General features: G+C 38.1%; 1 long non-coding RNA gene across 3 annotated transcripts in view; it reads left to right on the top strand.

Moving 5' to 3' along the window:
• Nucleotides 1-16,457, top strand: part of LOC105492813 (uncharacterized) — a 597,887-nt gene that overhangs the window by 450,760 nt on the left and 130,670 nt on the right. For all 3 annotated transcript variants that reach the window (XR_011606732.1, XR_011606730.1, XR_011606731.1), the window contains one exon: nt 10,633-10,737. This is a non-coding gene — a long non-coding RNA (uncharacterized lncRNA). The remainder of the gene's footprint in view (nt 1-10,632; nt 10,738-16,457) is intronic.

Consider the following 16,457-nt stretch of genomic DNA (forward strand, 5'->3'; position numbering starts at 1 on the left):
CAGATCTATGAATGTTGTACTTTGGATTTTATAAGTAAAGTGAATCCAAGGTTAATTCAGTAATAAGTTTGCTCTTACTTGCCTTCTGATACATTTTTTTGAAAGGGACAGAGAAAGTTGAGGTTAATACGAATGTACATCTTAAGTCTACATGTACTAGTAGTATGTTGCACAGATTCATGCCTTCTGTCACGTGTTCTTCCACATAGTAAAGGTAGAGAAGTGCTGCTGTGAGTTATACCTGAGTGTTTAAGAAAATGTGGTACAGATAGAATACTATGCAGCCATAAAAAAGAATGAGATCATGGTTTTTTGCAGGAACACAGATGGATCTGGAGGCCATTATCCTTAGCAAATTAACACAGGAACAGAAAATCAAATACTGCGTGTTCTCACTTGTAAGTGGGAGCTACATGATGAAAATTTGTGAACACAAAGAAGGGAACAAGAGACAATGAGGTTGGAGGGTGGGAGGAAGGAGAGGAGTAAGAAAAAATAACCACTGGATACTAGGCTTAGTACCCGGGTGATGAAGTAATCTATACAACAAACCCACGTGACACATTTACCTATATAACAAACCTACACAGGTACACCTGAACCTAAAATAAAAGTTAAAAAAAGAAAAAAGAAAACTAACAGGACTGAGCTTGGAGCCTCTTGAGGCAACAACGGAATTGGATATTTAGGTCTGGTAAACCTTACACTAGGTGCAACAATAACTAACATGTCCTCTAACAGACTCAACTGTCTCATAGTAAGTGATAGGTTTTAGAGATGCGAAAATGAACTAGAAATAGAAGCCTGTTCCCAAGAAATCTGAAGTACTGCAGGGAATCTAAAACTCTTCCCTTAGGCTTGGCTTTCATGCTTTCTTCCCAAAACGTGACTCCCTGAAAAAGTTTAAGAACTTCTCCTCTTTATCCTCCTTCCAACTCTTTCCCCCAATTTAATTGTTATTATTACTTTTAATTTTATTTATTTATTTATTTGTTTTGGGAAACAGGGTCTTTCTTACTCTACCCCGTATTTGTTTGTTTGTTTATTTATTTATTTATTTATTTATTTATTTATTTTGGGAAACAGGGTCTTTCCTACTCTACCCCGTATTTGTTTGTTTGTTTATTTATTTATTTATTTATTTTGGGAAACAGGGTCTTTCTTTTTCTACCCCCCATGCTGGAGTGCAGTGGTGCAATCTCAGCTCACTATAGCTTGGACCTCCAGGGCTGAAGCAATCCTCCCGCCTCTGCCTTCTGAGTAGTTGGGATTATAAGCACATGACATCATGCCCATATAATTTTTGTATTATTTTGTGTAGAGATGGGATTTTGTCATATTGCTCATGTTGGTCTAATTTTTAATGTTTGTGGATATTTATATTTGTTTATTTAACATCTTCCTTATCCTATAAGCTCTCTGAGAGCAGGGACCACTTTCTTTTTCACAAAGTATACTCAGGGCTTGATACAACATGTGGCACAAAGAAACACTCTGTAAATATTTATTTTATTGAAGAAATATATTCAAGGATAAATAAATTAAAAGGTGAACAAATGAATAAACATGTATACGTATTTTTCAGTTTTTAACCTCAGGGCAAGCTCTGTTAGAAGGGGAGTTTATTTGTGTGTGTTTGTTTCCAAAGCTGTTCACAAGGGCTTATGAGAAGTGTCGAAGTCATTTCTGATTAGTGAGCATGTGTTCGGCAGGACCACCTGTGACTAATTCACTCTTATTTTCCAGAGATGGATTTCAGAGCTTGGTAGTGAGTGGCTGCATAGCTTTAATGGCAGTGCTGCCCGGACATGAGTGCTTAGCAGACAGTTCTTTTGGGAAGCAAGGGCTAAATCCCAGATGGCTAATTTTTCAAAGTCTAGCAACACCTTGCACCCATCTCACCACATGATCTTAAACTGCCCATTATTTAGACTGAAATAATCACCTATGTCCTACCAAAGGAGACACTGATTAACAGGATTCCTAACTCTACCAGACTCCCTATTCTGTGTGCATTAGGTTGACCTGAGAAATGTGGTGGTATTGGCTGGTAAGTGAACATTGGGCCAGATAAGAGGTCCTGGGCAGCAGAAAGAAGATCAATATACAGTCTTTGTGAGGTATGACTTTGGGAGGTCACTTATCTACCTTGAGCTTAACTCGGCTCATCTATCCAGTGTAGATACAGATAATTTTCCAACAAATCATGGTGGGTTAAATGAAATTAGGCACACTCCAACTGTTTGGCATTAACATGTATGTGCACATGCAAGGCGTGTACACAAAAATATTTTGTGTCTATCTGATCTTTAAAATTACATTTAAATATTTTTAAATTTTCAATTAAAATGGTAGATGCTTTTATACATACAAGAATGTACAAAGGATAATAAAATGAATATTCATGAATTCACTACCCATTTTTATAATTGAGTCTTCCAACTCATAAATATATATACTATAATCTCTATTTACATAAATAAACTCTAATGTCTTTCAAGAAAGTTTGTAATGCTCTCCATAAAGGCTTTGTATATTGCTAAATTCTTTTGTATATTCCTTTATGTTCAGTTACTATTTCAATTATATCTTGTCTTTTTAAAACTTGCAATTGCTGTTTTCTTCTTGTGTTTTATATATTGACCTGATATCTAGCAAACTTAATGAACATCTTTTGTCATCCTAACATTTAATATGTATATTTCTTGGCTTTTCTATATTACATCATCTGTAAATAATCCAGTTTGGATTATTTTTCAGTACTTTTCATTATTTAGTTTTCAGTTAAACAATACCAGCTAGAATCTCCAGGTAAGTGGTGATAGGGTTTTGCTGTGTCCTCACCCAAATTTCATCTTGAATTGTAGCTCCCCAAATTCCCTCATATTGTGGAACGGACCTGGTAGGAGATAACTGAATCATGGGGGCAAGTGTTTCCAATGCTGTTCTTGTGGTACTAAATAAGTCTCACAAGATCTGATGGTTTTATAAAGGGGAGTTCCCCTGCACAAACTCTCTGGCCTGTGGTCATGTAAGATATGTCTTTGCTTCACCTTCCACAATGGTTGTGAGACCTCCCCAGCCATATGGAACTGTGAGTCCATTAAACCTCTTTTTCTTTATAAATTTCTCAGTCTCAGGTATGTCTTTATTAGCAGCATGAGAACAGACTAATACAGTAAATTGTTACTGGGAGAGAGGCACTGCTGTAAAGGTACCTGAAAATATGGAAGAGGCTTTGGAAATGGCTAACAGGCAGAGGCTGGAACAGACAAGAAAAAGTGGAAAAGTTTGGAACTTCCTAGAGACTTGTTGAATGGCCTTGACAAAAATGCTGACAGTGATATGGACAATAAAACCCAGGCTGAGGTGGTCTCAGATGAAGATGAGGAACTTGTTGGGACCTGCAGTAAAAGTCACTTTCTCTGTGCAAAAATACTGGCAGCATTTTGCCCCACCCTAGAGGCCTGTGGAACTTTGAACTTGAGAGAGATGATTTAGGGTATGGGGCAGAAGAAATTTCTAAGCACCAAAGTGTTCAAGAGGAAGCAAACCATAAAAGTTTGGAAAATTTTCAGCCTGACAATGTAATAGAAAAGAAAACCCCATTTTCTGGGGAGAAATTCAAATCCTCTGCAGAAATTTGCATAAGTAACAAGGACCTGAATGTTAATCATCAAAACAATGGAGAAAATGTCTCCAGGGCTTGTCAGAAACTGTCAGAGCACCCCTTCCATCACAGGCCTGAAGGCCTAGGAGGTCAAAATGGTTTTGTGGGCTGGAGTCAGGGTCCCCCTTCTGTGTGCAGCCTAGGGACTTGGTATCCTGTGTTCCAGCTGCTCCAGACATGGCTAAAAGGGCCCAACGTATAGCTCAGGCCATGGCTGCAGAGGGCCCATGCCCCAGTACTTGGTGGCCTACACATGGTGTTGGGCCTGTGGGTGCACAGAAGTAAATAATTGAGGTTTGGGAACCTCCATCTAGATTTCAGAGGATGTATGGAAACCCCTGGATGATCAGGCAGAAGTTTGCTGCAGGGGTGGGGCCCTCATGGAGAACCTCTGCTAGGGCAGTGTGGAAGGAAAATATGGGGTGCAAGCCTCCACATAGAGTCCCCTCTGGGGCACTGTCTAGTGGAGTTGTGAGAAGAGGGCCACCATCCTTCAGACCCCAGAAGGGTAGATCCACCAACAGCTTGCACTGTGCACCTGGAAAACCTACAGACACTCAATGCCAGCCCATGAAAATAGCCGGGAAGGGAGACTATACCGAGCAAAGCCACAGGGGTAGAGCCCAAGACCATGGAGATCCACCTCTTGTATCAGCCTGAATGGATGTAAGACATGGAGTCAAAGGAGATCATTTTGGAACTTTAAGATTTGACTGCCCCATTGGATTTTGAACCTGCATGGGGCCTGTAGCCCCTTCAATTTGGCTAATTTCTCCCATTTGGAATGGGTGTATTTACCCAGTGCCTGTACCTTCATTGTATCTAGGAAGTAAGTAACTTGCTTTTGATTTTACAGGCTCATAGGTAAAACAGACTTACCTTGTCTCAGATGAGATTGTGAACTTTTGAGTTAATGTTAAAATGAGTTAAGACTTTGAGAGACTGTTGGGAAGGCACAAAATGTGAGGACATGAGATTTGAGAGGGGCCAGGGTCAGAATGATATGGTTTAGTTGTGTCCCAAGGCCTCCCTAGCCATTTGGAACTGCGAGTCCATTAAAGCTATTTTTTCTTTATAATTTACCCAGTCTTGGGTACATCTTTTTTGGCAGCATGAGAACAGATTAATACAAGTGGTAACGTAAACATGCAACGAACAAATGCCTTATGCGCCCGAAGATGGTTTTAGGTGATCATTCTTTTGCAGTATACCAAAATTTCTATCTATTCCTATTTACTTTTAAATCTCAAGCCTCTAGCTCTGCAACAAAGTAGATATCTAATAATTAGCTGAATGTTGAATGAATACTATAAAGTCGTTTATGCTGAATTACTGAAAAATTGGCACAAATAGACAATGTTTTAAGGACTCAGAGGTGAGTTTGTACTGTGGATTCTAATAATTAAGTGACTTTAAACTAATAGATTAAAAATATGAGTTGGACATTAAAACTATTAAGTGCCAACTCTGATTTCTTTATTTTAATGTGGTAAGAATATATAAAGTGAGATCTGCACATTGTTATCTATAGATACAATATTGTGCAGCAAATTTCCGGGACTTATTTATTTTGCATAACTGAAATTTTAGCCTCATTCATTTGTATCTCCCCATTTCCCCTTCCTTATGGATAAATTGATATTAAAATTACAGTATATACACACAATAGTATATTATTTCACCTTAATTTAGAAAGAAATCCTGCTATAGGCAACATCATGGATGAAACTGGAGAACATTATGTTAAGTGAAATAATCTAGTCTCAGAAGGACAGATATTTCATGAGGTGGCTAAAACCTTCAAATTCATTAAATGCAGAGAGTAGAATGGTGATATTCTTATCTGGAACTCTTATATCAACTTAAGGATTAAATGTTATCTCTGCTTTTCCATAAAGAAACTATTAAGGGAAAAGTGAGACTTTGAGAGTGTTTTCAGGTTCATTATCTCCACATTATGCCCAGGCCCACCTTAGACACCTCTGTCTATGTATGATAGTATGAGGCTTGGATAGGCAGGACAGAGAAAAAGAGCAAAGTAAGGAGGCCTAGGCCATCCCTGAGAGTATATAGCACCTGTAACAGCTGCTCCAACACACTGTATAATCTAAAACAAAGAGGAATTGGTCCTTAACATAATTGCCTTGCCTGTCTTCTTAGCTACTGATGAACTAAGGCATGATCTTAAAAGAGATTGTTTCAGATCATCGCACGTCAACATTTTGCATCTGTGACAAGATCCAGCATGTTTTGCATCTCAATCCACAACTATAACCAATATTCAGGCAGTGCCTGAGCGCACATACAGAACTTGTGATCTGCAGCACTGGCTGAGGATGTTATTCCACTGGTGTATATTGGAAAGTTAATTGGGGGTTCTTTAAAGGGAACTGTTGTTTGTTGAATAACTTTTATGTTTGGTCTGTTTGTACCTTGGATTCTGATAGGTTGATAAATAAACTCTCTTGACCTAATTTATTGCTAGAATCACAGACTCATCGTTAAATTTAGCTCCAAGGTAATATTAAGGATCAGGTAGGTGCCAGACGCTGTGCTAGGTGCACTCAGAGGCAAGTAAGCAATTACCCTTGCATTCTAATTGGAATACAGGCCACCATTTTCATGTGTCCTCAGTCCCCCTACTATTGGATAGGACCCTCTCACACATTTTCTTCATATCATATTTTATGATAAGATTTTGTTCCTGTACAATATTCTTAAATACCTTGAGAAACAAAGTGGGTAAGAAGGGCTCTGGAATAGGATAAAGGATAATTTTAGCCTTAGCAGAGATCAGTAAGAAATGACTCAAGAGAATCGGAATGAGAAGCAGAATAAGTACTGCATTTGCAGGTATTAAAAATGTTGCAAAAATAATCTGTACAAAGGAACCTATCTCAGTATAAATATTGAGAAAGTGGGATAGGGAAGGCATCACAAGTATGGTGCACAGGAAGGAAAGGCTAGAATGGTGATCTTGCTTCTGTTAGGGGAAAGGAGAATGGATATCTAGCCAGACTTCTTCTCTGCTCTGAGACTGACTGCACAAGTATGTCAGCTGGCAGTACACATGGAAAAGACCACAATTAATACAGACAGCATTCACGTATTTGCATTTGACGTTTGGGGGGATTCCTCTGTGTGTTGACGTTTTCTAATTTTATTCAGACCTTGGTTGAAATGCCATCTCTACAATAAGGATTTCTTGACCAACCTGTTTAAAACAATACCCCCTATACCCAGCCAATCTCTGTTCCTTTTATCCTTTTTACTTTTTATCTTGAAATGTATTACCACCTGACACATTTCTTTTTCTATTTGTTTATTTTTTATTTCCCTCCTCTAGAAAGTAAGTTGTATAAAAGTGAGAACTTCACCATCTTTAGTTCACTGTTTCATTCCTAGTGTCTATAATAGTGCCTCAAAGTGGACTAGCATCTACACTTTTTTGTCACTGGACCTAAATTTTCTTAAGGTTGTGTATCTGATTCATTCAGTCTACTATTCTCTTTGTGAAAGATTTGGCTTTTTTTCCAAGAGTCTCTAAGGTGGTAGGCCATTTCCAGCTGTATTTTGCAAACTGACTTGTAATTTCCACTCTTCAACAGATAGCAGAAGTAAACAGCTGTTTTTCAGAGACCAACTCAGAACTTACCTGGAGCTTTTAGCATTACCCATGCAGCAATGACTTTAACTAAAAGCTCTCGCAAGATAGCTAAGTGAGCCTTTCTTGATCATTTGTTTTTCAATAAAAATGCTATATTTTTATTTTTCTCTTTGTAATGTGATCCAATTGTGCATATGGGGAGGGAAGTGAATAAAACTCATGGCCAAGATTTCATCTAACTTGCAAATGAAGACCTAAACGCTAGCAAAAATGCACAGACACATGCAAATGAGACGCCCAAAGGCTGGTGCTCATAATAACCCAATTAACAGATTTTGAAACTTGTCAACCTGCAGTTCTCAGGTGAAGTGAAGAAACGCATCCTGAAAGTTATAAGAATGGGAACATTGAGCAAGGCCATGTCAGACTTCACTACTTGAGCAGAAAATATTTCTCCCTAGTTCAAACTAAAATTGCCACAGTACAGACAAAATGAATTGTATGATTTTGAATTCAACAGCTGCTTTTGAAAATGTTGAATGATTCACAGAAAAATAAAATTGAAAAAATCAGCCACATAGTCTCAACAAATAACAAAGAAGCAATATCTTTCAGGGGGAATTCTCTAGGCATAATAAAATACGTTGCCAGAAAGCAACAGAAAACTACATTTGGAGACACAGAAAATTCCAAAAAAGCATCTGAAAATAAATTGTTGATACAAGACGAACAAACAAAAAAAGTCTAGTTAAAAAAACACATATATTTACAAGTAATTAAAAATAAGTTAAATGAAAAAAACATAAAAATTTGTGGAGTTAGTTAAGTATAGAGAAAATGTATAACCTAAAAGCATATATTTAAAAAATAAGAAATATTGACTATGAATAAGCTAAGCATTGTACAAAAAAAGTTAAATGAAAAAAGGCCAGTTAAATAGGGCCAAAGAGAGTATAAGAAAGAAACTAATAAAACTATGAACAGAAACTAATTATCAAGAAAAGAAACATGAAAGATAATCAACTAAACCAAAAGCTAGACTTTTAAACAGGTTCTTAAAACAGATATGTTGGCAGTATTGGAAAAGCAAAAAAGGGAGAAATAACAACAAATATTAGAAACCAAAATAGGAAAAACGAAGAACAACTACTCGTTTCATCAGACCAAGTAATGGAGAATGGGTAACAGTTTGCAAACACTGAGAAAAGCTTCAGAGAAAGAACTTTAAAAGATGGATCATTGTCTCTTAGAGGTTGAAATAGGTTAGTAATGTCTGAAAAATGAGAAATTGACAAAAAAGCAAGCTCATCATCAACCAGGGCTCAAGCACCTCAAGTAGAAAGACTTCTGATTTGACAACCAGAAAATGCAAAAAAAAAAAAAAAAAAATTCACCGTCTCTTAAATGTATATTATTTAGTCAACACTTGACCTTTGGCTAAAGTGTCAAGTCTATATCATGTCTTCATGGTGCTGGTGATCTAACGCTGGTCTATAACTCCAGCCTCACCTTGCCCTTGCACCATGTTTCCCATGATTCTCTTCACTTCAGACAGGTGAAACTGACTACAACTCCTTGTCTGATCCAGGCTTTCTCTTGGCTCAGGGCTTTGACAGACACTTTCATCTATTTGAAAGGTTCTACTTCCTTCTCTGTCTACCTAATACTTCTACATCACTTCCTTCCATCCCTTAAACATCACTTCCTCAAAGAAGTTTTCTTTGAAGTCCAAAATTATGTTAGGGTCCCCTGCTATAGCGACCCACAGTGACCTATACTGATGATTCTGAGCATTCCGATCACAGCCAATATCTGTCCTCCTTGAAGAGAGATTATAATATATGAAATACATATGAATATAATACAATGTTTACATATTACATATAATGATATATAATTATATATGTTATGTAGTGTATCATAATATGTAATGATTATACACTGTTATAATATATATTATATATAATACACGTGCTCCTACACTTACTCATTGTATGTTAAACCCATCATAAGTTGAAACCCATAAACCCATCATAAATTGAAAATATCACAAATTGACCAACCTGGGAAACATGGAGAAACCCCATCTCTACTAAAAATACAAAAATTAGCCTGACACAGTGGTGTGCACCTGTGCACCTGCAGCTACTTGGGAGGCTGGGGCAGGAGAATGGCTTGAACCTGAGAGAGGGAGGTTGCAGTGAGCCGAGATTGCACTCCAGCCCAGATGACGAGAGTGAAACCCTGTTTCAAAAATGAAAAGAAAAGAAAAGAGAAAAGATCACAAATCTCAAATGCATTCAATATATCTAATCTCCTGAACATCATAGTTTATCTTATCCTATCTTAAATGTGCTCAGAACACTTACATTAGCCTACAGTTGAGCAAAATCATCTACCACAAAGCTTATTTTATAATAAAGTATTAAATGCTTATAACGAAGGGATGTATTTTATTGAATACTGTATTGAAAGTGAAAGCAGAATGGTTGTATGAGTGCTCAGTGTGCTACCGAATGCATGTCACTTTCGCACCATTTCGAAATAGAAAAATTGAAAGTTGAACCACTGTCCTTTGGAGACATCTTTATCATATTACATGTTATGGTAATATTATATATGTTTATATATGTTAATACATAATATATTGTAATTAATATATTAACATAATTATATATAATTGTGCATAATTAATAGATTTAACTATATTAATTATGATAGCATTAATGATACAGCTAACAATTATATTGATATATTCAATTAATATACAATCTAGCCCTTGGCAGAAAATCTTGCCAAACCTGTTAAATATTCATGGCAAAATTATGAAATTTTTCTCTCCACATTTTTTCATTTCTTAAGTGGGGATAATTGCAGTGCGTATCCCATAAGGTTAAATAACTTAATAAATATAAATGCTTTGGAACCATATTTGGCATTTTGTACTAACACATAAATATTAGCTATTGTGATGATAAGTAATCACACCCTTCTCCTTTATGGAATCTGAAATAATTGAGAAAGAAATGCTGAAGTGTTTTGTACATTTAACTTATATAAATATACTACATAGAACATACCTTGTGTTTAGCACTCTTCTAAACACTTTATAAATGTTATTTTACTTCATCTTCATAATGACTCTTTGAAGTAGTTACTATTATTACTGCAATTTTATAGATGGGGAAACAGAGGCACAGCAAGATTTTTATTGTCGTTGTTGTGTTTGTTGTAACTTGCCTGAGGTCACATAGCTAGTCGGTGAAGGAAGCACCCGAGACCTCCTGAAGCTTGACTGGGACTCCCCTGAGCATTTGACCACGCCCCTATTGAATTAGTCTAATTTTCCCACTAGGTGGCAGATGAAGAAACTTCATCTGGTGGGTGGAGACTTGGAATCTGCAGAGGGGAACTGAAGATCCTACAGGAGCAGAACCTTTCTCCCAGGCAACACAATCAGGTACACACTCCCTGTCTCCAAGGGCTGAGTGTGTCAGATTGGTGAGAATACAGTGTCAATTCATACTGTTCTGTCCTTCAGGGAGGAATGGGGGTCCTCTCTCCTCATTTCAAGCTTGAGGCATTTGAGTAAGGGCTTCCCTGTATGGGAAGCAGTACTTGCTTCTAGAAGAGGCTTCCCTGCACTCACTCAGGACGTGCTGGAAATGCTTTATTTCCACAAAGTGGCAGATTCTAGGAATCTCTTGTTTAGGGAGGATTGGTGGTGAGTCACTGCAGATAACTACAGGGAGAGGCAGAACTGCTGTCTTGAATCAGAAAGCAATCAAAGTAACAAGATCTAACATGTATTGAGCAAATGCTACATTATCTGTAACCATCACAATCGCCCTGTGTGGTGGATGTCTTTATGCCTATTTTACAGATAAGGTAATTTGGAGTCACAGAGAGTCAGTTGTTTCCCCAAAGTCACGTGGCACATAAATGACAGTGACAGAATTTGAACCAAGATAGGTCTGAATGCAAAACCAACCCTCTTAACACCTGGCCTAGATGCTAGACAAGGTCTTAAGCTGATTATTACACACATCTCCCAGTGCCCGACAGTGAGAAGGAGCCGTGACCTCCTAGAGGGATGGGACAGGTCTTACTAATGTTGGTGGCCCCAAGCCTATCACAGTGCTTACCATATGATAGGTGCTCCCCACAAGTGGGTCCCCTGACATTTGGACCCCACATTCCCACAGTTCAGCTTGGAGATTCTGACTATTTGGGAAGGCTACAGGTGGCGTAATTAAATGCACAGGATGTGCAATGAGCAGATTATGGTCCAACCCCTAGGACCTCCCCTTACGTTTTCCTTACCTAGTAGATGGCCACGTCTCCTAGGTGTGCCGTGAGAATTTCCTGAGCTCGGGTAAGTGAAATTCCCACTTCAAAATGCATGCCCAAATAAGTCATGCCTATTCACCGTTACTACTACTACTGCTACTACTACTGGGACCCCAGTGTCTTCTCTTGTAATATGGTATGTTTGCACAAATAGGCTTTAAGGCATCCTTCAACTTTCAGTTTCTAGGATCGCAATACCCTGCTTATTTACTGAGCAGGACCTCTCCAACTCTCAGAGACTTTAGTAATTCTTTTGAAATCGACTACTGACCAAAGCTTTACACCAGATTTTTTCTTCTATTTTAAAAAATCCTTACATTTGAAGTTTAGAGTTGTCTGTTACAAGGTTCCAACAGTTAACCTAACCTGTACTGGAGCCTAATATGGCTAATGACTGTTTTGTGTATGTAATAGCAATTTTATTCCTTTCTGTCATGACTTGCATTGCCCCTTTCCCTGGAATAATGTCCCCAAACTCAAACATACACGTTTGCATTCTTTCATGATTAGATCAATGCCATATTTTTTAATGTCCTCCTAGTATTTTTATCTGCACTATCCATAGCACTCCATATCATTTATGATGGTTACTTACAGCTATGTCCTAAACTTATATTCTAAATGAAAGACAGTTGAGGTAGAAGTTATGTCCTATACATTCTTTTCCTCTTTGTGTAACATCTTGCACTCAGTAATTATAAAGTAATATTTTTGGAATGAAGAAAAAAAAGAGGAAGGAAGACAAAAAGAATTTGGTAGTATTAATTTTCTATTAATAAACTAATAATTGGGTAGTGTTTTAATCCACTGCATTTGTGGTGATTGTTGCACAGATTACCACAAATGCAGTGGATCAAAATATTACCCAATTATTAGTTTACAGTTCTGTTGTTCAGAAGTCCATCACGGAATGACGAGGTCATCTTCACGAACCTGAAATCAAGGTATCAAAAGCCTGAGTTCTCATCTGGATGCATTGGGGAAAAGTCTGCTTCCAAGCTTCTTTTGTTTGATGGCAAAATTCAGCTCCTTGTGCTTATAGGACTTGAGGTCACCGCTTTCCTGCTGGATGTAAGCTGGGGGCTACTTTCAGCAACTAGAGGCCACCCACATTCCTCTGCATGTGGTCCCCTCCATTTTCCATCTTCAAGCTAGGGTCAATAGGTCTAAATCTCTGATTTTGTCTCTGACCTCTAGACCCAGATTTAAAGGGCTTCTGTCATTAGGTCAGATTCACCCAGATAATCTCCATATCTTAAGGTCAACCAATTTGAGACCTTAAATGTGTCTTCAAAATCCCTTTATAATAGCACCCACATCAGTGTTTGCTTATATAATTGGGAGATGTGTGTACATCAAGAAGTCAAGGATTTGGGAAACAAAATGTCTGCTTGATACACTGATCATTACTTTGTTGAGCTAAATTATTTTGGACTTTTATTAGTAGGAGAACATTTATGAATAAAAAGTCTGGGATCCACATACATAGTTTACATCTTGGCCTGCTGAACTATGATAATGTAATAAAATGGAAATTCTTCTAGGTTTGGAGTCACTGGACCCTATTAGGATCCTGTTTTACCACTTACACCATCTGACTTCCACTCAGGTCTCTTAAATGTTGAATGAAGACATTTCAATTAACTCATGGAATTGCTGGGCCGTTAACTTCATTTAAGAGCTTCCCAGCAACTAAGATTAGGTGTGTCTGGCAGCTTTTATTTAGGTTCAGACACAGATCTTCTGGCCTCACTTGTCTCCAGGGCCCTTGCCACTTGTTCCACATCATGCACTTCTTTGGGCACAGGATCCGCACATGCTCTCAGCTCTTATACTCTGTGGGTTTCAAATAGACACTGCAGCATCCGCCTCATCTCATAGGCTGACCTGGCCCACCTGTGGCTACTGCCCCCTGCTCTCTAGTTCCGTGGCATGACTTGAATCAGCTTCACCCAGAGGGTGACCCTTTGGGCTACCTCAGAATCTGCTAAGGGGGGCAGGTAATAATCCGGAAGTGCAAAAGTATTAATTCCTCTGGGATGAAAGTTGGCCAGTAGCAGACAGGTGGAAATAATCTGAAAATTTTCCTATCTCTCCCATTCCCTGAAAACAAGACTGCTCCAATGAGCAGCAGCCTCATATTCTCTGAGTTTGTCTCAGAAGAATAGTAAGCAGCTTATTAGTAATATGTATCCAGCTGTACCATTGTGTAAACAAGCAGGCTAAAAACAAACAACTGATGTTTAATAGGTGCGAAGCAATCAATTTTGTTGCATTTTAAAACTACCTGGGTACTGGACCCCATGGCTTAGAAGGCCTCTCTCTGGCTCTTCTCTTGCTACTTTTTGCCCATGTAATATGTTTTCAGTGCCAATGGATTTCCCCACCTGGGTTGCACCCTAGTTGAAATTTCTGCATGTGAAACTCTCTTCCTCTTGCTTTATTTTTCCCTATATCTCAACCCATATTTGCATACAAATTATTCATAAATATATTTGTCTATATTCACTATCAGATATGAAACTCTGAGTTCATGACTGCTCTTTTGTGTATGTAGTTTATTACACATATAATACTTCATATACATTCTCCCAACAAACTTGAAAGGACATGCAGTTTTTATCTCTATTTCATAAGTGAGAAAACTGAGGAACAGTGTACTAAAGACATTAACTCTCAAGATTCCATAGCTAGGCAATAGTGCAGTGAGGATTTTTAACCACTGTATTGTGCGAAAGCAGCATCATAGAGGGTCATGTAAGTCATAGGAGGGAACAAGATAACTGGGAAGGTTCATAAAGTAGGAATTTACCCAATCTGGGACTAAGCCTGAGAAGCCCCAACATTATATAGATGAGTTAGGATAAAGTGGTTGCAGAGGTCGCTGAGAAAGAATGGCCTCAGAGGCAGGAGGAAAACCAAGTATTTGTGTCACCGATGTCAAGGGAAGACTGTGTTTCCTTTAGTTTTCTCTGAACTGTTTTCATGTGTTCTCGTTGTCATTTCTATGGATGATATTAGGTTCTGCTTCCACAAATGATCCAAGAAAGGTCCATAGTCACTATCACTGGAAATCAGTGGCCTCCTCTCCACTCACCTTGGCCTGATCTGCAATCAGACCCATGCATACCCTACAAGGGTTCCCTTCTCTGTAGATTTTCAAAGGATAAATAAATAAATCAGAGAGCTGATTTTCACAAGTCATATGTACCTATGCATTCATTTCCTAGGGCTGCCATAACAAAACAAAACAAAACAAAAAACACAAGACACAAACTGAGTGACCCAAATGACAGGAATTTATTCTGGAGGTTAGAAGTCTGAGAGCAAGGTGTCTTCAGGGCCACGTTCCCTCTGAAGTTTCAAAGGAAGACTCTATCCCAGGCCTTTCTCTTACATTCTGGTAGTTCCTTGGCTTATGGCACCATAACTCTTATGTTTACACATCATTCTTTCCATGTATGTGTTTTTCTCCAAATTTCCCCTTTTTATAAGAACACTAGTTGTATTGGATTAGGGACCCATGCTACTCTCATATGACCTTGTCTTAACTAATTACATTTGCAATGACTTCATTTTGAAATAAGGTCACATTCTGAGGTAATTGCAGTTAAAACCTCAACATGTTTTTTTTTGTAGGGGGACACAATTCAGCCCATAGCCGCATATACACTCTTTCTCTTTCGGCATCCTTGTTTCCTTCTGATCACTGATGTCAGCCTTGGAAGCCATATGATATCACAGCTAAGCTAATGGGCTCTGGGTTCTGTTTGCTATTTACCAGCTGTGTGATTTGGAGCAAGCTACTTTGTCTCTCTATTCTCAGCTTCCTTATTTGTAAACTTGGAATAACAATGGCTCCTATTCTTCTGTGTTGTCATGAGGAGCCAAAGAATTAGAATGCGTGGAGCACTTATCAGGGCACCTGGAATCTAGTGTGTACTAGATACATTTACTTGTTTATTACTATAAATCTATGACCTTGCATTTGGTGGAGTTTGAATTTATAAAGCAGGTTTCCATATCTAACATCATTTGATCAACATAGAACCTTGTAGATTATGCCAGAATTTGGATCTTCACTTCCAAGACATGAAGATGTAGAGGTACAGAAGAATGAGTCACTCATTACACAAGTAGGTAATGCAAAATAGAATTAGAACTCAAGGGATGGGATTTCCAGGCCTGTTGTCTTTAATCCACGCCAGACTGCGTGGCTGATAAGATTAAATTCAAATACAAAGATGTGATTTTCAAAAATCTTTCAATTGACCATGACATGAAGAAAATGCTTAAGTATGGTCAAACTTTATGCAGAGAGAATACCATGACAGTATTATGATTTGTAGATGTGTGCCATCTCAATTTTAATTTGGAAATCCAATTTGCTGTTTCAGGTTCTGTGGCAGTTCTACTATATTTGTCTCTAATATGTTACTCCCGAAATCTTTAGAAGGGGAGTGATTGAAAATCATGTAGATTGCTCAGGCCTTCTGAAAATTATGGGAGGAAAGAGTGATGGCATTATGTTAGCCTCTGAAAATCACCCCGAAATGAAATGACTCCTTATTTTAAAACTTTTCTAAGGCTTTCAACATGGACCACATGAGTAACTAATTTTCAAATTGCTTTGCATTTACAAGTAGAACTCCTGTGGTGTCCAAGGAATCCAATTACGGCTGGGAAGTCATATAATAGTATGGGAACCTATTCTGATCAAAATGAGATTTTACTAAGTTCGTTGAAGATTAAGATTGAATAATGCTGAGTGTGAAATCCTCAGTTATGCATTCAGCTCCAAAGAAAGAGGTGCCTTTTTACCAGATGTTT

This window comes from Macaca nemestrina, chromosome 8, assembly GCF_043159975.1.
Source record: "Macaca nemestrina isolate mMacNem1 chromosome 8, mMacNem.hap1, whole genome shotgun sequence".
Classification (NCBI taxonomy): domain Eukaryota; kingdom Metazoa; phylum Chordata; class Mammalia; order Primates; family Cercopithecidae; genus Macaca; species Macaca nemestrina.